Below are 23399 nucleotides of genomic sequence, written 5' to 3' on the forward strand. Positions count from 1 at the left end.
TGCTGGTGAACCTCAGCAAACAGCCAGAGACATTACAAGGGCTCAGAACTGGTCTGATAGACTGCCTGAGGGAGATCCTCTGCCCCTCTTACAAGGCCTGTTATGCTGAAGAAATCAAAAATGTGTCACTGTGCCTTTGGTATGATTTTATCTTCAAGCCTGTCTTTTTGCTAAGTATTGCCAGAGCTTTGAGTTGGTTGCATAATGATAGACAGCATCAGTAAGGGACAGTCTGAGTGACAGTTAAATACAGTTTATATGTACACTATGGCAGCATTCCTTGAAAAGTGGTGAACTGAAGAATGCAGGCACTGTCTCTGGAAAATGAGTTCTAAGTTGCTCATAGGGAGCAAGTCTGGTTGAAGAAGTGGCTCTAAACTGTGAATTTGGAGGGTAAGCGAACTCTCAGCGGCTTAGTTGGCTTCGTCTACAGGGCTCAGTGTTTCTGTGTAAAGCTTTGCATAATAGCAAACAGCAACGCATGAGCTTTGCCTGTTTTCCCAGTAACAATGCGGCAGGAGCACCTTTCACATCAAAAGCTGTAATTGACTGTAATGAAGCGATCTGGCATGTGCGCTTATTAGCACAGAATAAGACCTTGTCATGCATCATTTGCGCCACAGGAATCGTCTGTGTCCATGCATTTCGATAACACTCTCAGACATAGGGTCTGGATTTTGAGTGGTCCTATGTGGAGTCAGGAGTTGGACACAATGATCCCTGAAGGTTTCTTCCAACTCAGGACATACTGTGATTCTATGACTTCATGGTCATTTGCTAAACCAAACACTGATGTACGCTACCTAAGTGAACATGCAGGAAGTCCAGCCTAGATTTTGTATGTGGCAAGGCAAAAGGCTCAAATGCTTGATGAAAGACTTAAAAGACAGTTTGTGACCACTTTGTCCAGTTTTGTCAGGTTTCGGTGTTGTTTTCACTTCATTAGTGTGAATAGTGTGAGCTGAATAAACAAGTGATGTGAGTGTGGTGAGGATGTAATTTCCACCCGCCTTTCACCATGGTGAGACCAATTATGTCTTTGTGGTTAGATTGATTCCTAGTTTACACAAGACTAAGAACAGAATCGGGCAGCCTCTTTGGTGTGAAGGGTATATCTAGCATCTTCATGTCGACCAAGATGCTGTCTGTGACACCTGTTTTGTCTTGATCCTTAGGAAATACAGACAAAACTAAAAGGTAATTTGGAATAGTTCTAATTTTCCTGCTCCTGTTGCAGCTAATAAAAATGTTGATTTATATATTCAATGTGATTTGTCTTCTGAATGACAATCTGGAAAACAGAATTTTGGAAAGTAGGACTCATATTTTACTCTTGCCATTTTCCCTGTTCTCCTTTTTCCTTAGTAAAAGTGAAAGCTCTTCCTAAATCCAAATGTACATCTCTCTGCAGCATCCACAACAAACTCCTCCTAATTGCAGCTTAATTCCTTTTAGCATTCTTCCAGAAGACACAGAGGGAAATACTCTTGACACTGCATCAGTGATTTCACTGAAGTTGACTTCACTTGAGCAAAGAGAGTAGCATTGGACTAGTAAATAAAGTTATGAGTATCTGGGAAGAAGATAACCCCAAGAACCTTGGATGTAATAGAATCACAAGGTTGGAATCACAAGGTTGGGAACGACCTACAAGATCATCCAGTCGAACCGTCTCCTCATCACCATTGCCACCACAAGCACTAAACCACATCACGCAGCACGTTGTCCAGACACCTCTTGAACACTGCCAGGGACGGCGACTCCACCACCTCCCTGGGCAGCCATTCCAGTGCCTGACCACTCTGAGAGAAAAAGTTCTTCCTTATGTCCAACCTAAACCTCCTCTGATACAACTTGCGGCCATTGCCCCGTGTCCTGCTAATTATTCTTAGCTTTAATGATGTTGGGATTTATCTTAACACTTCTCACATGTGAATCATTCATCAGATTGCTGATGACATCGATAGTTCCTTGCCTGAATGCAGTTGCAAGTGTGCAAGGATCTTTCCAACAATCACACATGCAGGCAGCTATTCCAATTTTGTTTTCATCCTATGCCCACATGAGGTGATGCTTATGTGACCACATTATATGTCTGTGTGTCTGCCTAAGAAATTTGGAGCACTTTCAGCCAACTAGGACAGTGCTAAAGGTCCCAAAGATTCAAATTTCCTAAACTACTTAGGGAAATAGAAGATGCAATACAGGAAAGAGACTCAGTTACTGTTTTCGTTGAGCGAAGGCTGCAAGGTTTCCCTATTTCTATGGGACACTGGAGAGTTTAGATTATGCAGACAGGGAAACAGCAGGAAACTCTTCAGTCAGTTTTCACCTCATTAAACACAAGAGAATCCAACTCATACGACAGAGGGGTGGTTGGAGGCCAGATTTCATTGCTTATGATATGGTGGGGGAAGAGTTAAATATGACTTCTTGCAGAAAGAACAATCCTGTTACAGCTTACCTCCTTCAAACAAGCAGAGACTAGAAGGGTAGGAAGATGCTGGACTTCACCTTCCACTTTTTCTAACTTGCAGTAAATTACTTCCGTGCTGATTCTAGGTGATATCCTGAAAAAAAATGACACTAGAAAAAGTCATTGGGAAGACATTTTTTTCATCTGGAAAATCTTTTTCACAGAAATGCAAATTTTTAGTGGGTATTTGCCACTTTTAGTGTGATTTTATTTTAAGAAATTAGAAAACAAATATCAGTAAAGCTGGATTTTTCAAAAAGTTCAATAATTGGTGCATCTTAACTGTTTTCGTAGCAGAAACAACAGTCACTAAATGCATGTGATCACAAAATGGGGATGGTGGCACTACAAACTGATGGGTACACTGATATTCTTATAAAAAGTCAAGCACTTCCAAATCCAGGGATTTTTCTTTTTTGAGGCGTGAAATGATACAGACTTGCTTGATTTCTATAACGTCTCTTGGAAACTGAAAAAACTGAAATTATGTCTCTGCTAGAAGAGGAGATACTTTTCCACTTGAAAATGTATTCATCGTTCATGGAAAAAAATGCTGCAAAAGGAAAATGGTCTTAATTTTGGCTAAGTCTTACATGAGAAAATAGGCTTAATACATTTTAAATGTTTTAAATAGATTTAATGTACTGTGTAAATAATATTTAGGATTTCCTGCATGTGGGATATTGCAGGAGGAGGGCAAGAGATAAGAAAACCCTTTTGATTTGTGAAGTTTCCTCTGTTTCCTTCTACCAGACACCCACCCTACTGATGACAGAGGCTGCAGTTTTCTACTATTGGCTTCACCGGGCCATTCTTCAGTGTCTCTAGGCTGCCTGGTTTTGGGAGCTAGAATGCCAGCTAAAATGAAACAACCAGATGCTGAGATTTGGTTATTTACAGACACCACAAGGTCAGCTGTATGAGAAGCAGTCCCAGTTTGCCAGACTCAGGCAATGCAGCCAGGAGCAGCACAGTTGGCAGGTTCAGCTCATGGTGTGGCTGCGAGGAATGCAGCTTCACTTTTTCCATCCTGCAGAGCACTGCGTGGGACACAGCAAGGTTGGCCTGAATTGAGCAATGATAACAGGAAACCGTATGATCTGATTTGGTACAAAACCTGTTCTTGTCTTCGCTGCTGGTTCTTTGCTTTATTAGTCACCCGAGTCTAGAAGGCTCTTGAGAGTGTGGTGAGGAAAGTGGTGGTACTTGCACAGGATGTAAAACTTCACTAGCAGCACCTGAAAATGCACAAGCAAAATGGATTTTTGTTCCCTTTGGGGTCTGAGAAAAGTTGGTCTTCTAGGTGTGTTTCTGAGCCAGTAGCTGAGATTAAAATTCATTGTACCTAGATATTTTACAGTTGTGACCTTTGCTGCTACTGTCGAGCTTTTCTTTTTTCTCACATTTTTCTTCAAAGAAGAAACATTATTCTCTGTTGCAACTTCCTACCCTAGCAAAAGTGTGAAATGAGCCTGAGTTTGCATGTGAGAGCATATCGCGCCTGTAACAGGACAAGTGTGAGAGCTGGCGGTAGTGCATGATCTAGGTGAGACAAAGTGTCTTGCTGCAAAGCTGAAGAGGTGGACAACTTGTGAATTGCTATGGCAAAGTTCGTCTCCCGACTCTCAGCATTAGACAAGCATGCTCTGTGCAAATAGCTGACTATAAATAATTATTAATAGTAATCCACTGTCGCAGCAGAGTTCAGACGTCAGTATTAATGAAGTGAAACTAGCAGCAGCTTTCTGTGTGAACTGTGGCAGTTGATACTAATTGGATGTGAATGCCAATGAGGTCAGATGCATGCAAATGTGGAAGGCCTTTCTCAAACTCTTGCTTCCAGTTTTGCCAGCTATGTCATTTGTATCCAATTTTACCTTTTTCTCCCATCCATTTGATGAGCAGAGTGGTATGGATCAGTCTATGTAAGTGTTCACATGCCAGGAAAAACTGCCTATGTTTTTGGGAAATGATTGGTACTGCCAAGACTGTGATATGGAAAGGGGCAAGAATGCAGGATGGCAGTGTGGCAGAAGTTATGTATGTATTAATTGAAGCGGGTTGTTTTCTGGAAAGTTCAAGTTTGTAAAAATGAAGATTTTAGAGATGTATGGCTGATGAAGCAAAGAGAATTCCTGCAATAAAAGGAGAAATGATCTAGCCTATTTTGAGCTAGGCAGTTAGTCAAAATCCATGGCTGTCTGGGGTAGGAAGAAAAACTTACGTTAGAAGAAAGGCATTTCCTTGCATATAATCCTGCTTACTTACTAAGAATACTTGTGGTGGCTTTGTTCATAATTCAATCTCTTCTCCAGCCAGCTCTTATCAGGCATGTTGCTGTCTCTACTTGTAGGACTCTCTCAGAGAACTCGTGCTGGCTGTCTTCCTGAGGACCACAACCCAGATCAGGCCACACTGTCACTGGGAAATTCTGACTTAGAACAAATGGTGGGGGTGAAAAATGGGGACTGGAGCTACATCATTCTTGCTTCCTCATGTAAATCATGTAATGCTCTATGATTTTCTTCAGCTTTATTCTCTGCTCTCTTCCAAGTTTTCACTTTCTGTCCTCTTGTGTGACACGTGTACAGCTCTGTCTCAGGCAGAGGCAGGCTCTCTGGTTGATGTACTGGCTGCATGAGCACAGCAAGAAGAATCTCACATGAGAAGTGAGGCTGTTGGTTAGCTTTATTACAGCCCTCCAAAAGAAGATACTTGGTTACTAAGGACAATGGTCCTGATATGATTGGTTCCTCTCCAAATAAGAGTAAGTGAAAATGGAAAAAAGGAAATAAGGACATTGAAAACCTATATTGATAGCTGGGCTTTCTAAATAGAATACATGGCTGTTTTTCACAGGTTAACTGTCTATTTTTATACGTCTGTACTTAGGGCCTGATTATGAAGAACCACTCCTGTCTGCAAGCTGATAGAAAAGACAAGGCAGCTAGGTTTTCAGGAGTCTAGGAGGTTTTATTTTGCTGTCCTTTGCTTTCCAGTGCTCAGCCTAGCAAGGGCAAAGTATGCTTATTGCATACAGGAGTTTTTGTTTCAAAGACATACATTTGCATCAGATGTTGGCATTACCTCTGTTTTCTGATTGCAGGTGTGCTCAACTAACACGGCCCTTCTAGAAGTGTCACACCATGCAGTCAGTCAGTCTGTTGATGTCTTGCTACACAATTTCTATTTGGGCTTTTTCTTCACAGCAAAGTTGCAGAAACAAATGGTTTCAATGCACCGTTTCGTGCTTCAAGTTTTTTAGTGAAATCTGGATAAAACTCCTGAGGACTTCTGTTTAGCAGAACCGCCTATCGAGCAAGTAGTTTTCACAGCAGAGTTTGTCTTGCTTCTCAAATGTTACATGTTTGTATGTCTGTTTGGACAGCAGGAAAGGACGCTGTCTTTTTGTTGCCCCTGTGCTGGAAAGCACCATTGCTCACTGTGGGCAAGAATCTTCACTCAGGATAAACCTGGAAACAAGGCAATGTTGGTTTTGTTTAAGAGCACTATTAGAAAACAAAACAAAACAAAGCAACAACAAAAAAACAACAAAAACAAAAAAACTTGGAAAATTATGCTGTGAGTGCAGTAGGAGGAGAAACATCTGCGGAGTGCACAGTGTTTGTGAGTGGCTTCTTGTAAGTGATTATATTGCATTCTCAGACTTAAGTTAGGATTGCCATCTGTCCCTGCGGTACATAAGCCAACACTGGCAAAGTTACTTTGTTAAGCAGTGGCAAAAATAGCCATTCAAGTCTAGAAGATTTCCCTTCCCTCACAAATAAAATGAAATGAAATGCAATAAAATGAAATAAAATAATCAAACACAGACTGTGACCTCCTTAGTGATCCTTGCTATTGATCTTTAGAACGTCGCTTTGAATGCCACCATCAAAGGCACCATAGACAAAAGTACAAGTCTCCTTTACTCACACGGAGGAGTTATTTTATGCTATGATGATACAAAATGTTAAAAATGTACAAGTCTTTTGAGATGCTGTCATTTCATATAAATTGGCTAAAGTTATGACAAAAGGCTCTCCATTTGATAAGAGCAATTCTAATTTCTTTTACAAGGATCAGTTGAGCTTTTGAGATTTTGACCCGTGTTGAGGAGAGCAACAGGATAGCACAGCTGTCCTCACAGGAAGCACTGTTTGAGGATACTTACATTGCAAAAAAACCTGCATTCCTTGTCTGTGAAAGTCACCTGTCCACTGTAAGTGAAACGACCTGCTACATGGAAAGTTTCCCTGTTTTAGCAGAGTCAGATAGACTGGAACACATCCGTGTTTCTGAAATTTCCCATATAATCTTGAAGTCAAATTGCATGGATTATGAAGCTCAGTACAGGAGCCAGAGTGGTAGAAAGAGGAATATCTCTCTACTCTTGTCTTCCTGGGACACAATAGAGAGGACATCAGTTCTTGGCAAATTGTAGAGCATCCAAAACATGAGTTACATGGGCTGGAACAGTCGCTATACTCAGCTCTGAAATACTCCATGCTCTGACTATTCTCTACCTCCTACCACAGCCTGTGAGGATTCCTGTGGATCTCTTTGTGTCAGTAAACCTCCACCTTTGCATTAGGATTCAGAAAAAGCACAGGGGAAAAGGATGTAGAGTTAAGGTCTTACTCTTCATGTAGAGTAATAATCTTACTTCTCTGAGTAGGTGGCTCAATCTTTGTACAGTCTGTTGAAATCAATGACAGTTTCATATAACTAAAGCTTCCATCTCCATTCCTCTTCTTAAAATTTAGTATTGCTTCATTTGATTGTTTAATGTTATAGATTTCTTTTTTTTTTTTTTTTTTTTTTTAATATGAAAGGAGTGGTGATATAACCAGGTAATGGCTGAAATGAAACTTGTTTGATGGCTGGCATTGTCCCTTGGCTCTGTTTAAAGCATCTTTTTCCAACGTCTTTTGAATTGGACTTTTTACTGGTGGCTGCAAGACCTTGGGATTCAGCCAATTGGTTCCCCCTGCTGTAATCCTGTTTGTGAACATTTCAATTAACGTTTGTCTAAGTTGTTTTTTTATTCTGAATTGTTTCAAATGAGTCTGAATGTTCTGGAGTCTTCCGAATTGCTTCCATTTAAAACCAAGATTTTATGAGAGCTTGCCCAGAGAGCACGAGAGCAAATGACTGGAGTCTCAGGTTGAGTTGGGTGCTCACTGGCAAAATATGTAATTTTAAGCACCTACAGATGCAGTCAAAGTATTGCTTAACTCTCCAGTTCGATCCCAGCCTTGCTAGCAGCAGACTCAGGCATACATACCGCATGTTGTTATGCTAAAGTTTGCTCAAGAGCTGCAGTTTCCATGCACTGACCCCTAAAATATTCACTGGAGCTCCCATCTTCTTCCTGCTGTGACAGCATCACATTGTCTGAGGGAGTAGGGAGAAGAGCTTATGTCTACTTGCCAGCATTAAAAGCTGTTAAAGGAGACATGGGGAGATAAACAGCTCACATCTTGTAGTTGCATTCTGCTACACTGAGTCAAGAAAGATCTAATTTTTTCAATTTTTTTTTTTCCAGGCTTTTTCCCATAAAATTATTAACTGAGATTTCCCTTTGCAACTGTGTAAAAAGAGCGCCTGGGTTCTGCACGACTTCCCTGGATATGTAATTAAGTTATGAATTGAATGCTCGCCAGAGTTCTTTAAGCACTATGTACTTGTGAACAATTAAAGCTGGTCCAGGATTTCCCTGAGCTGTTCAAGTAAGCTTGAGGGTTGTGTAGATGTACTCAAAGTAGTTTTCTGTTACCTCACTATGCGTTTGGTGCAGCAGCATGGAACGCTGCGTAGACTAATTGGACTGAAGTTTAGGCCTGTGGCTTACACTACCACAGATGCAATGTTAAGGTCCTGAGCTAATTACTGTAAAGTTAGCAACCTCCTGTTACTGCAGTCACCAAAGTGCAGACTTACCTTGAGAAAAATTTGGCCTGAGGACAAGTAATAAAGTAATTATCAAACAAACCTTAGTTCCACTGGGTTGCAAACTCTAATAGCTGTGATATGGAAAAAAAAAGTTTCATGGCAAACTGATTTCATTTAGAATACAAAAAAGTGAAAGATCTGTGGTCTGACAGATCCAAGACGTGTTCCCATGGAGGCAGGAACATCTGTTGTGCCCTATTTTGCTCCATAATAATCTCTCAAGCTCATAAAGAAAAGAAACATTTTAAATTATATATAGTGCAATTTATAAGCATTTTACTAAGCCTTATTAATAGAAATGACTTAATAAAATGTATCATTAAAAATGTTATGCAGTAGATGTTTGCTTGTGATGATCTTGACTCTGCAATTATGTTTTTCCATAACTGTAGACATGCTGACAGTCCTAGGAATTGGAGTCTTGGTCTGCTATGAACTACCTTGCATGCTGACGGACAACAATAATAGATTGCTACCCACTTTCTATCCATGAAAATAACAAGATACAAAAGCAAATATTTAATAGATAAGTAAAACCTTTTGTTGCCTGAGTGTCACTTCATGGGCCCTGAAATCTTCCACTGACTGTTAACAAACGCAAATCGTGTTTTTAATTATGACTACCAACTACAGGGATGATAGTTCTGTCATAATCACTATGACTTCAGGTAGCGTTTAAGCCTCAGGAGTAGATGGTTTCATTCAAATAAAACCATGGGATTTTTCTTTTGGCAGATGAAAAATGTTGGAAAAATATAATGGAACCATAGTGTTCTAAACCAGAATCCTTTCCAGGAGACATCACTGTCTCCTTAAGGCATGACCAAGTTTAGCAGAGCCCTTCAGATTGTGGTTCATTTGAGACCACATTTTTACTGGAATCCTTGTCGAAAACTAAGATAAACCAGAAATATTTGTTCTTTGAGTTACCATTATTCTTCACTCTCTCTCACTGAGAGCCCTTGCTCCTGAAGGATTCTACCAGCAAGGTGGAGGTTTTCTGTGGGAAGAAGATAGATGTTTTCTCTTACTTTACCTTCCTCTTCTTTCCACAGCAGAGAGAATAAGTTAAGCAACCAGTGATTGCTTCTTCATAAAAGGCATATTATTTTAAAGCTTTTCAGCTAGGCTGTTACTCATGTAATTTGTACAGTAGAATATTATGGCACGTGAGTTTATTTAAGGAGAGTGTGTGCAGTAGCCACCAAATATGGCTCTAATGGAGAGATGAAATGAAAAGATATGTATGGTAATTGCCATGTGAAGGTGAGAGTGCGCAATTACCATCACTGTGCTCTAATGGATGGAGATTACATATGGATGGATACGGCAGCAAACTGGAGCAAGGGAGATAGAAATGTATTTGTTAGGAGGCTGATGAAAATGCCTACAAAGGAAGTGATTATCTCCCAAAGTCACTGACTTAACTGACTGAGGAAGAGGGAAATTCTGATTCAGTTAGCTGTAAAGCTACGACTGGGACTACCTGTGTACTTTTGTTTTTCTCCAATCAATAAAGTGCAGGACATAAATCAGAGGAACAAGATGTTCTGACATAAGCCAGGAAAATCACTACAGTCATGAAGTAAATGAGAGAGATGAAGTGGCTTCGGTGAAGACAGTGTTAGAAGTTCTTTGGGAGAAGAATTTCACTTTGTTTACTCACGCCAGTATGTGTCAGAGCTCCCCCTGTGTTCATTAGCTACTGCAGGTAAACACTGTTTAATGCCAAAGGCAAGTAATTCTTTGTGGTTTGTTTAATGTTGCTGTACTATATTATCTAAATATTTTTGGGTACAATTCCCTGAAATAGTTTATCTTAAGCCTTATGGGAACTCTTCAGAAGCAAACTTCCTTTTTTTGTGCCTTAAAAAAAATGTAACTGATATACCAGGATGAAAAGATTTTGCTGTCCTGCCTTCAGTTACAATGAGATTCAAGGGTCTAAGGTGACACTTATAGCTAGGAAACTGTGAGACCTCTACTTTTAAATTTTTAAACATTTCCTACACAGGAAGGGAGAAGTTTCTTTTCTTTTCAGAAAAACTGCAGCCTGTTGCAGGCACAATGTGTATATATGCACAAAAACACAAGATATCCAATTATCATGCTTCTTGTTGAGGAGCCTTCCGCTTTCCTCCATCTTTCAACTAAAACTTCAGTCCATGCTGCAAACCTGGCAGCCTGGGAGGCATGGGACATTCTCATCTTGCTGGAGTAACTCAAGGGCTGTGGCTCCTTGCCAGATCACTGTACTGAATTTTAGACAAGAAAAGACAAAGCCAGATCAGCATTTCCATGATTGGATGAAACCTCTAGCCAACAAGAGACTGCAGAAAGCATTGCTCATTTTTGCTTCCAAGGCAGAAAGAAAGAATCCAGTACTACTTCTAAGCTAGAGATTGATCTAATGTTGGTGTGTTTGTGCTGCGGAGCTCTAAAAACTTGCATTTTTCTCATTATAGACTTAGTGCTATTTGATATGTATTCAAAGTCAAGCAATAACATGGCTATGCCTTGTCACTGATATACAAGGTTGCCAAATCTAACAGTCTGAGCAGATCTAACAACCGTGTCTTTGTTTAATTTTGGAAAATGAATTAATGATAAATGCAAGAAATCTGTGGATGAGTGCATTCTGAAGCTGTCTTTACTGACAAAAGATTAACTAATTCAACCATGTCCTTGCCAACAGAGACTTCATATTCCCATGTAAAAGAGAAAGTCTTGCTGATAGTTCCAGTCATTGGCTAAAAATGTTGAAAATAATTATACTTGCTAGCTAGACAGGTGTTTAGATAAATCGTTTCCAACTGTCAAGTGTCCAACAATTGATACTTTCCAACATATTTTCCTCTTGGAGAATTGATCTATGTGGAGAATTTGAAAGAATGGAGTAATTTCATCTAGAGGAAAAACTACTGTGTCAAGAGAAAAGGGGGCAAAATAACTTTTCATATGTAAAATGAAAAATATTTTTTTTCGCTTGCAGTCTGATTCAGATAGAGCAGGAAATAATGAGCTTCAGTTGTAATATGAGGAATTCAGGCTATCTGTTACGAAAAACTTCTAGAAGGGACCTTTAAAAGTCATCTAGTCCAAATCCCCTGCAACGAGCAGGGACACCTACAGCTAGATCAGGTTGTTGAGAGCCTGGTCCAACCTGACCTTGAATGTTTCCAAGGATGGGGATTCACCACACCTCTGGGCAACCCGTTCCAGTACTTCACCACCCTTACTGTAAAAAACTTCTTCCTTATATCCAATCTAAATCTTCCCTCTTTTAGTTTGAAATCATTCTTCCTTGTCCTGCCAGAGCATACCCTGCTGAAGAGTTGTCCCCTTCTTTCTTAAAGGCCCTCTTCAGATATTGAAAGGCTGCTATCAAGAGGCCATTTTCTGCAGTAGGGATGGGCTCTCTTTTTGAGACCTGTGACATGAAGGAGGACAGAGTGGGATCTCATACTTCCAAAAAATCTAGCCAGAATATATCATCTGCAAAGATTTTGTAATCTGTCAGTAAGAACAGGTCAGGCGAGCATATGGAAAAACCAGGCTAAGCTGTGATGTGGGGCTGATAATTGTCTTAAAGTTCACTTTCAGCCCTTTTTCAATGGTTCTTGTTAATTACTGTGGCAACGGCTTGTTGCTTGTTGTGGAAACAAAGTGGAAAAAAAATTATTTGCTCCATTGAAGGGCCATAACAGAAATTTTTCAAGATAAAATTACTGTAAGAGATACTATCTTAATTAATGTTATAAAAAAATACATCGTTAAACCAGACACTAGTAAGCAAGTGGAAGCAAGAAGAGGAATAGAGAGGCATGTAGGAGAGAAAGAGAATGGAGTCTGTAATGTGGTTAGTCCATGTTCCCAATTTAGAGAAAATTTGCATCTGGCTTTCCCTTTAAGTTATAGGGAGAAAAACCAAAGCAACAAACACAAAATCCAGCGTACAAAAATAGTCCTGCTCCACATTAAAAGCAGAGCAAAAGTGAATGGCAGAGCTATACCCAGTAGTAAACTGGCTGGAGGGAAACAGATCTTTTAGGTCAACATGACTCACGGCAAAGCATTTGTGTGATGAGAAAGGTTTAGGTGCCACCCTTCACATCTTCTCTGCTCTGGTAGCTGAGCCACCCACAGGCAGGCCTGGGGGCCAAAATTATCATAACTTTTATAATTTACAGGATGTACTCCAGGGCTTTATGTAGTCATAATTGCCATGTCACTGCTTCAGCAACATCCATGCAGCATACAAAGGAGTGTTCAGAAGAAAGCCACTTATCCAGGATAATGGATAGCTGGTATAAGAGGTAATTTTCTGCAGTAGGGTTGGGCTCTCTTTGAGCTTCTGAAGGAAGAAAGAGTGGAATCTCCTCCTTCTAAAAAATTCCCATTGCTATGCTTTTTTTATTCCCTTTCCTGAAATATGCACTTTTAAATGTGGAATATTCGGTAGTGTCATTATGTTCATGTACCTCTACAATTTTCTTTGCAAGTCTTCTGGCATTTATCTCAAAAATATCTTTAAATTATATCACTGAGGAAGACATATAACTAAAAAAAAAAAAAAAACAGCTTAAAGCAGCTTAAAGCTTGCTAGAAAAGGATTTTACAACTCTGCTCATCTCTTTTTTAATTTTGGTGTATGCCTAAGTGAGAATAATCTGTTTCATTTTTGATGCAAGACTTAGATATGTTTCTAGATAACTGTCTTCATCAAAATATGTGCCAGACATCATGACCAATCCATTGCCATCTCCAGTAGCTGAGCTTACATTTTACTGTGTATAATGAGGAAACTCACTGGGAAAATAGGAAGGAAAGGTCCATTTTGATGTTTATAGTGGCAAAATAGACTGCATTTTGTTAAATTTTGACATTTCTCTTAAGAACAGTCACATCTCATAATAGCTTCAGTAAGTGCAACTCAATGCCAGTGATTCTGAAAGTAAGCAGCAAGAGTGATCTTGTCATACAATATTTGTGTAATGAAAGGGCAATACCTCCCTCAGTATTCACATTGATATTCCTGCTAACTTCCACTGCTTCCCAAGATCAAGCACTGCAGCCATGATGTGCCTTGAACCTGCAGAAATATGCAATGAAGTTAAAAATTATTCTTGTCTTTAGCTGTAGTTTACATTAACTTTCAAGAGAAAAGTATTATAGCCAGAAATATTGGCTATAACTTGACCAGTGTTGTCTTCAGATCAGAAGGATGAAGCATGACCTTTTTTTGCACCCAGGGGTTTTGGGACAGTGTCTGCTGAAGGAGGTCTGGCATCTGGATGTACTATTGTTTCCACTGCCTGAGAGCTTTCCTCTTATAGACTATGTAACCCCAGTCTTGAACTTTGTTTATACCACAGGAGTCATATTCTCTATGACTCACAGAGCCTTTGGCAAACAAAGATGTTTAGCCTTTTCTGAAGGTTAAGGAGACTTCAGAGCAGTGCTAAGTTGTGAAGACTGTTGTGCTCACATGCACCTTTGACTAAAGACAGAAGAACTTGGGAATCACGCAACAGTTGTATGAAGTGAAGAAAAACAGGAGGAAAGCCTGGGTGCATGTGTATATGTGAAAATTTGTAAATAAAAATATGTGTCTGACATGGTGCTAAAGAAAGAGTCCTTATGCTTGATCCCTGCATGCTGAGCATTTGCATCAGGCATCACATCTCTGGGTCTGACATGCCTTCAAATTAAACAATTGTGTCTCAGTTTGTCTTTCAATTCTGCTGCAAGCCTTTTCTTCATTAGAAGTCAATCAAGCCCCACTGTATAAGGCATCAAAGATACTAAGCGTAAGGGTCTCCAAATCAAAAACTGCTTGTTCTTATCCCTCTACTAAAGTAGTAAGAACTTGAGAAAAATCACAGAAAAGACAATATAAAATATTTTCTCCACTCTTAAAATCGTTTTGTGATCACACATGTGATCCAGAGTTCTGACCTATGAAAATCTGGTAATTTGCTGTAATCAGGTTGTTTTGTAGATAGGGAGAAGATGAAAGTTGTGAGAAAATTACAGGAAAAAAAAAAAAAAAAAGCACTGGAGAAACAGAGAGGAATGGAAAGCAGTAAATGAGAAAGCTACTGTATTATCAGGCACCAGGATCTTTGAATAAATCTTGTTGCCATCTGATACAGAGTGAGAAGAGAGGACACAGGAAGCATCTAAGTAGTAAGGCAGCCTGGGGCTTCCCCCATGGCAGAATCTCTGTGTGAATCACATCCAGTATGGTTTGCACCTGCTCTTTCACAGAAGGGCTCAGTCTTCCCCTTCTACCTTCCAGACACGTGGGTCTCTGGGGCCTTTCACTGAGTTGTGTAGGCCAGGTGCCTTCAGACAACTGCTGCAAATCCTATAGAAACTTATCAGTGGTAGAGACAGAGGGCTTTCCAAAAGGGAAGACAATTACGCAGCAAGAAGCTCTCCATGGAAAAGATGTTAGAAGTCCTCTCTAGTTATCTTCCCCTTGTGACCACAAGGATGTAGAAAGGCTGGAAGAGGTGCTTCTCTGCTATCAGCAATATCCACAGCTCCTTCCCTGGCTGTCACCAGAAGGCAGAGCTCAGCGCTGCCCCTCTGCTCCCTCGTGAGGGGCTGCAGGCCGCCATGAGGCCTTCTCTGCTGTGGGCTGAACAAAACATGGGATCTCCTCACGTCTCCTCGCCCTGCAGATCTCTCACTATCATCATAGCCCTCCTTTGGATGCTCTCTCACAGTTTTATGGCATTCTTATGTTGTGGCACCCAAAACTGTACCCAGTGCTTGAGGTGAGGCTGTAGGCCGCACACTGCAAAGCGGAGCAGCAAAGAAGAAGGTAGAAGGTAAGAGGCTGGCAATGATCATGGTAAGAAGACTTTCTTAAAGGTCCTTTGTATATATATGCTAAAGTCATCATATTTCTCTGAAAGAAGTGGCGAGGTGTGTCAGCTTTCCCTTGCACCTCTGTTATAATCTTGAGCTGATACAGTGGGGATGTTTCCGTTGGTCAAACAGTATCCCAGAATCATTGGGACAGTTTAGAAGGCCCTGCATAAAGTTCGCTTCCCTTTTCTCTTTGCAGTGGCAATAAATGGCAGCGTGTGTGAAAAATATATATGTTTTACTATAGAAAAAGTTTGGAAGAAAGTAGATCTGGGATAAAACTAACTCAAAATAAACTAGAATTAACGTTAACTATAAATTGCTCATGCAACCCCTGAAGAAAACATTACACTGTTTATAGTACTTACAGAGAAGTTTCATTGTAGCTTACCTTTTGATTTCTCCTCTGGTGGCAAAGCTGCTCCAACCAGAGCCATATATACCCAGTGTTCACCATTGCAACACTGGATAATGAGCACTAACCAGTTAGTACTTTTCATATGCTCACTGTGTTTCATGCTGATAAGCTTATTCCACAAGTAAGGAAAACGTTAACCATGATTTTAGTGGAGCTCTGCAGCAGATCCCTGCAAGGCAGCGTGGAGACAAAGAGACAAAGAGGCCAGTTCTCAGTCACAGGTGATTGGAGAGTTAGTTTATATTCAGCAAAGATCTGGATGTGAGACCTTGTTTGGGACTCTGCTATCACATATTGACACTAGCATAAGTCAGCTGGAAACCACCAAGGGTTTGGGGTGTGGTTCCTCAGAGGTTTAGTGCTTTGTTGGGAAATGTGAGTGCATTCACAAGTGTACTAGAAAATTAAGAGCCACCTTTTGGCAAGAAAGCTGCTATTACCATAAAGCGACGTGATTTATTTGCCAGTTCTTTTTAATAAGCATCTCTGCACTGCAGTAGCATTACCTGAGCTGAGCATTTCCTGGAAACAGCATGTAAATGCTTGAAACTACAAGGTTCCTTTCATTTTGTATTCATTTGTAGTAGCTTCTTAAAAATTATTTTCTCATGAGATGGGGGAAGAATTCTTAGTGTACTTTTATATAGTTATACTTTTCTACAAATTTTATTTATATAATATATAACTTTCATATTTATATAAATATTTATATAATAATGTAACATTTATACAATTAATGCTTACAATTCTTAGTGTGCTTTTGTCATACGTGGGGTAAGGAGCTCCTTCTTTCTTAGTGATTCAATGACATAATTCACTATAGTTAACCAAAATGATTGTCTTCAAAAGAGATCTAAAAAAGAGACTGGAGATGGGAGCTACTCACAGAAGGAGAAATTCAGTTTTTTTCTGGGTTGCGACCTTCACAGAATGAGCCACGGTTTTGTTGTCTTTGCTGAAAGGCAATTGGAGACTACTTTCCCTCTCTATCTAAGGCTTATTGGAAGCATCACCTCACACGGATACGGTAGCAAGTTTGCAGTTCTCTCCCTTGAAAGGTGCTCTCCACATTTGAATTATCTTCCATTCCATTTAGAAGTCTGTTTTGTAAAACTTTATGTGATTTTTTGTTCTTTTTGCAGTGCTCACTGCTCGTGGTACTACAGCAGCTGAGATCTGTTGATGTGCTGGAGCTTACTAACGTACAAATCTTGGCATAGAGGCAGGATCCTTACCAGCAGGAGCTCTTGCCCCTTGTTTTCCCTAGTACAAAACATTTGACCTGGTGGTGCACTGTTGCATTGCTCATTTCTGTCCCCAGCTGCTTCGTGAAAGGATAGTTTGCATTCAGATGGGTGCTATGGGGTGGAACTGGGGGGTGCCTTGGATGTAGCTGTTGTGGTGATTGGCCACTTTGAATTTAAATTGTTTCTTCCGCTACTCCAAGTACAGTTCAGAAGCTTGCATAAGGATGTAATGTAGTTTCATATATTGTTTCTGGAAGCTCATGACACTTGAATACAGGAAAACTGGAGAAATTCAGAACCCAACCACACTGATGATAATGGCTGGGGGCTGGCACAACTCTTGCAAAGAAAAATTGAAAATGTGTAACGTGCTTCACTTGTCTAAGCAGCAGCCAGTGTTGCACAAGATCATCCTCTAGATGGTTCAGGTGCCAGATGAAGACAAATGGAAGCGAGCAGTGTGAGCACGTGCAGTGGGACAAACACACAGTTAGGCTAGTAGCCAGTGCTATCAAGAGAAGAATGTAGGTAATCAACAAACTGCTACCTTTTTTGTTCTAGGAACTTTCAACATGTCTCCTCCCCTGGGAGGAGCAGGCTGGAGGAAGAGAGCCGATCAAATAAGAAGGGCAGACAGTTTGCAACCCAGCCTTTTCCAGGTGGAATAATCTGTGTTAGATGTGGGATAGTTTTCAAAGAAAATGGTGGAAACTCCACAAAACATCAACACAGACAGGCCAGGGTAGCGGTGAGTGCTCCACAGGGGTAAATTAGGAGATTGAAAAGGATGTATTTGAGGCCTATTAAGACATGTTCCATCTCTAAGCTGTAAGATTTCTGCCAAATGCACTCAGCAAACAAAGAGAAGCTAAAAATAAAGTACCAAGGCATAATGATTTCCAGTTGTGTTTACTTCCTGTCTCATTCCAATGATCAGACAGCAAAGCTGGCAGCTTTTATCCCCCTTAGTCTGTGGGTCACTGATTGCACTGTTCTCAAATTCCAGGGCTCCATTTGTGCCACACAGATTTCTTTCTGAAGCTAGAGCAGTTCCTATGGCAGTTTGCAACGATGCTAACTTTTCTTTCTTATTTTTAAATTTCTTTTGGATATGGACAACCAGTGCATCTTTCCAAGAGAATCAAACGGTCATTGTGTTTAAGTCTTAGGAAAAGAATGAAGAGTAATAATAACCTGAAAAACACTATGGATATCCTCTCTCTTTTTCAGTAAAGCCCAGCTGCTGTTCTCAGCAGTCTCTGAAATAATATATGCAGGTCACACAATATTGTAAAAATATGTTCTGTTTCCAATTACTGAATTTTTGAGAATCTGTTACCATCAGTCTATCACAGAGGAGTACTACCCGTGGAGCAATGTCCTCACTCTTTTACACCTATCTGAAGCCATTTAGCCTTGTAAAGAGGTACAGATAATTTACAATGCACTTGAAAAGCAGGACAGAAATGTAGTACGAAATTGTTGCTTTACTTGTCAATTGTGGTAAATTGATTATATGCCCACGAGAAAGGGATCTATGCATGCTTTCATGTCATATAAAGTATGGTCCGTTCAAGTCTTTTTCCTCACAGATTTTCTCTGTGCTCATTTTCCTACTCAAAAAACAATGGAGAGGTGTGCTTTCTTTCTTTTTCTTTTCTTTTTCTCTTATAATGCTTTTTGGGAAAGCCTACTGTGGCAATGATTCATGCTGACTAACAGATGAGCAATTTTTGAGGAGGTTCAGAAAGCATTTACATCTATTCCTGGAATTATGTGAACTGTATTAACAGAGTCACTGAAAAGTTAAATAAATATAGCAGCAGGAGCGTTACCTCTAGGATTCTGGCTGGCCTGCATCAGTCACAGAAATCTGGAAAGAGACTGCCAACAGAGGGATGAAGGGTTAAGTCCTGTTTCTAGTTAGTCTGTTCCTATTGAAAACGGTGGCTGTGTAGGTGCAATTGAGAAGTATTTGTCCTCAAGACTTCAGTACAGCCAGAAAGTGCTGCATTATCTGGATATTCTTTTTCAGACTTTCTTCCAGGAGAAAACTGCATGTACTGAATGTTTTAGAAGTAAATGAATAGTGCTGTGAGCACAGCCCCACAATTAACCCATCTTGTCTTAAGCGGATATCTTCCTAAAATGTGCTGAATTTTGCTGGGGTGATAGTGTTCAAAAATCCAACTGGTAGAAAGCTCCAAGCAGAAATATTGTAATAAGGAGCGAATTTGTAAGAGGAAATTTGTGAGTTTCTTGTTTGTTTGTTTGTTTTTAATGCTAAAATGAATATAAAGAGTTGGTTTCTCTTCCTTTCCCATCCCATACCTCTTTTCTTTCTCCAGGAGTGGGGGTGGGGGTAGGGACTCCCTAGGCAGGGCTCAATTTAAAGACTTTTAAAGCCCTAAATAAATGTCTTAGGAAATGGGTATTGATCTTTGCCTAGAGAATAGTGCCAAAGACATTCATCAAAGGGACAGATGAAAAGTCTGTAGGTTTTTTGTTCTGTTTGTATGTCTTGCATTTTTGGTTTTGTGTTTATTTGTTTTGCACTCTATCAACACAAGCAGTCTGAGTGGGGACTTTATTATTAGTTTCACTATTGTTTTTCCCCTCGTCCCATGCCACTTACACATATGTTTTGAAACAAAGAAATGGGGGCACAATTGTTTTAATCTTTTCTTACCTTTTCCTTTTCTGTCATCTGTTTAAATAAATGAGCCTGCAGTCATCACTATGAGGCTACTTAGAGTGGACACGTCTGATTTTGCTTATTCTATAGAAATGCTCTTGGGCTTTTCCCCTTCCTTTAAAGGTGCTAGACTTGCAGAGCTGTGCCTCAAGCACTGTTTATTGAATTTCATACTAGAACAAGTGAGAGCATGCTGATGAACCCGTGCTTGGTACTTTTCTCTCTATATATGTGCTCTTCCCTGCAGCTAACTGATCAGTGCGTTTGCCACAGCTGGCAGTGGCAGGAGCACCCAACGCTGTGGCATTCCTTTGCATACTTGGCCAGGTAAGTGGGAGCTGGTACACCTGGAGAAAAGTCTGCACCCTTCTTGTATTTGGCTAGTTAACAAGAAGGGCTGAGACAAAGCCTCCTGCACCTCTCAGCCTCTTCAAGGCTCTGCTCTCTCTTTAGTACATGGATTTCAGCCAGTTTGCTTCAAAGGGAACATGACATGGATTTAGTTTCAGGAAGGTAATTCTCTGTGTGGAAGTCCTCTTGTCTGCCTAAGCAGTTTCTTTTGTCTGAACTTTGTCCTGTGTAATTATGAAACTGTGGTAAGAATGCTGAAGTATGTTTGCCCTGATTTATTGTTCCCTTTAAGCTGTTTAGTTTTCACTGCAGTAAGAGGTTAAGAGCATGCTTTGTGGGGGTTAATTATGGTGACTTTTGTGGCATGTGTGATTCCACGTTGTCGACTCATAATCCAGCTATATAGATTGCCTTCAGCTGGGACTTGAGATGCTCAGGCTGTGCACAGGAAAAGCTAAGCCAAGCAGAGAGCTGACAGGAAAAGATGAACCTGCTTGGTGCTGGATGTGTATGATTTATCTACATGACTGGGAATAGAAAGGTGAACCTGCATTCATTTTCTGTCCATATTCAAACTCCATCTCAGAGGCTTCCCGAGACCACTTGTCCATAGCTTGCACCTAGGACTATTTTTGTATTTAAACAACAGCGAGTGAATGGGCAGGTTTGACCTGCAGAACAACTTCAAACTTGGACTTAACTCGCAGTGTAAGCATACCTCTGGAGGCATTTGAAGGAACAGCAATGTGTACTTAGGATGAATTTGAGAAACTAGGGCAAAACGTGCCAACCCCAGGTGCAACCTTTATGACCAGATACTTTAAAAGTCATTCATTTTCAAACAGTGTAGTATATGCATTTTGTGTTTCAGTTGAGCTTACATTGGTTAAGAACAATTTAAGAACTATGGTTATGTTATTTCATAAAATATTTAGGGCTGGAATAGGAATAGACGGAAGTGATTTAAGGTGCAAGTACCTATTGATTTAGGTAACTTGGACACTGAAGAAAAGAACACAACAACAAAACAACAGCAAAAAATGCTACAAACCCACAAATAATCCACCACTCTATCTCTATCTTTGGGATAACAAGCTGTGTAAATTTGGTCGCTTACATATCCCAGAAATGAGAGAGGTATAAATATCCTGCAGGCTGACAGCTGGCCTTGTAAGGGAAGACTGGAGAACTGGGATGAACTAGATGAAGCCCAGTTGTGGAAGTACAGTCGTGAATATCAGTCACAGTTGTGTTCTCCTTGGCAAAGCAATGATGTAGCATACATATCAATATATCGTCCAGGCTGGTTATCAATGCCAAAAATACTGTATTGTGAGAGCTGTGTTAAAAGTATTACAATCTGCTGGGGCAAAAGACAAAGTGAAAAAGAGACAAACAGTTAAATAAGCTGTCCTGAAAATACTTTTTTTCTTCATTTTGAAAGTTGCTTTTTCAAATCTTCAGTATTTCTTGCACGAAGGAACTACTGATATCTTATTATTTGACCCAGTGGTAGTGCTTTAGGGCATTCCAGCTAGAGGGACTTACATCATCTTGTGTAAAACAAAACCACAAACAAATTAGATGACTGAAGAATTCTTAAGTACCTGCACTGAATTTTTTTTAAAGTAAGGAGAATTACTGTATCTTGGGATTTTGCATTAGGTTTATTTCTTGCGTAAGAAGCCAGTGTCAGAACAGGAACAGAAGTGTGCATATTTTTCTGTTGAAACATATCTGTTTATTTTTTTATTATATTTCAGAACTGAAAGAATACAGAATTCTCATCTAGACTTCTTTTAACTAACAATATTTTCATTAAGTGCTTCTGCCAAGAAGGCAGCGATTGCAGCAGTAGAGGATTGTTCTTAAGTTTCCAACAGATGCCTTCCATTGAGGCAATGACAAAAGAAGGATGAAATCTTTCCATCTCAGCTGTGGGGAGCATATGCACCTATCATAGGTGTAGGAAATGACATGCGTGCTTATGATGTAGGTGCTTCTGTACAGTTTTATGTTTGAAAAGTTAATATGTCTCATTTCAACATGGAATAATAATTCAGAGTAATTCATGAGGTGTTCACTAGGACAGATGACTCAATCCAACTGGAAAGATTTTCTGATTATTATTATTATTATTTTTTTAGTATTCCATTTCATTGTTTGTAAGTGCTACCCAAGGAGCACTGTGTAGGTGGAATTGCTTAAAGGTTAGTAAGGGTGATGTCACCTAATGGGACTGTTTGTTTGGGCTCAACAGGATAGCTAAGCAGTGAAGTATGTCTGATTTCTTTCTTCGCACAAAACTGATGTGAGAAATTTCCCCAAATTATCAGTCGTATGACACATGAAGAAAATTAAAGAGAACAACCCTGAGATAAGAGAACTGATTTTTTATATGTAAGAAACAAACCCCAGGCTATCTTGTTTATCTGCTCTTAGTCACGTTGATCAATGTGTACTCCAGGAAATAATAGTGTTATGGTTTTGGTTCTTTTTTTTTTTTCCCCCCATAATGACAGGGATTAAAATGTTTTCAATTTCTTGGTGCCCTAATTGCTGGCAAAGATGTGAGCATATGGTGATTCTCTGACAAAGGCCTTAGGAGAATGTTTGATTTTTCCTTGCAAATTTGTAACTACTTTGTTGCCATAGTAATTGCTCTTTCTCTTGCTACTTGTCAGTATGGATTTTAAGAGCTCTATTAACAGAAGTGCCCATTTGGAGACACAGTCAGAAATAATGGAGGTGGGTTCTCTTGCCTCTACTAAAGAGCTAAGTCCAAGGGGAGAGGAGGACAGAGAGAAACTGACTACTGAGTTGAAAATAAGTAGGAGAGGAGAGGATAGGTGAGATAGAAGACATGAGCATGACGGAAGGAAAACAGAGTGAGAAGGAACTGAGAAGCCTCAAGGGAAGTAATCTTTGATACCAAGAAGGCTTTCGCTCTCACTATGATTATTCTGAGACCGGTATGTGAGGCTGCATTGCTTAGAAATTCTGAAGAGCCTGAGATGTGCCTGTGCTTGGTTTCCCATGAAAGACGCATCTCCACATGCAAGGTAGTGACCTCAGCTGGGTGAAATGTGCTTCAGAGGTTCAAAGGTTGTGCAAAACGTGCATCTCAAATTATTGGAAGTCACTCATTGTGACACTTCCTCAATCATCTGAAAATGACTGATTGGAAAAATTAATTCACTCAGATGCAGAGTTACACTGAATAGGACCTCTCAGTCAAAGTAATCTTACTGATATGCTGTGAAAATGAGAAAAGAAGGAAAAATGCTCAAACTAGCTTTTTTTTTTTCTAAATTCAAATACAGTTTTTCTTTACTCTTGATAAAGTTGAATTCTGTTCCCTAAAAGTGTGCTGTTAGG

General features: G+C 39.9%; 1 long non-coding RNA gene across 1 annotated transcript in view; it reads left to right on the top strand.

Moving 5' to 3' along the window:
* Positions 1-1136: 1136 nt before the first annotated feature.
* The window catches only part of LOC128091455 (uncharacterized), a 244858-nt gene continuing 222595 nt past the window's right edge, over positions 1137-23399 (top strand). Inside the window, exon 1 of the long non-coding RNA XR_008211416.1 lies at positions 1137-1197. This is a non-coding gene — a long non-coding RNA (uncharacterized LOC128091455). The remainder of the gene's footprint in view (positions 1198-23399) is intronic.

The sequence above is a fragment of the Tympanuchus pallidicinctus genome, unplaced genomic scaffold (genome assembly GCF_026119805.1).
Source record: "Tympanuchus pallidicinctus isolate F22 unplaced genomic scaffold, pur_lepc_1.0 scaffold10, whole genome shotgun sequence".
In the NCBI taxonomy this organism is placed as follows: Eukaryota; Metazoa; Chordata; class Aves; order Galliformes; family Phasianidae; genus Tympanuchus; species Tympanuchus pallidicinctus.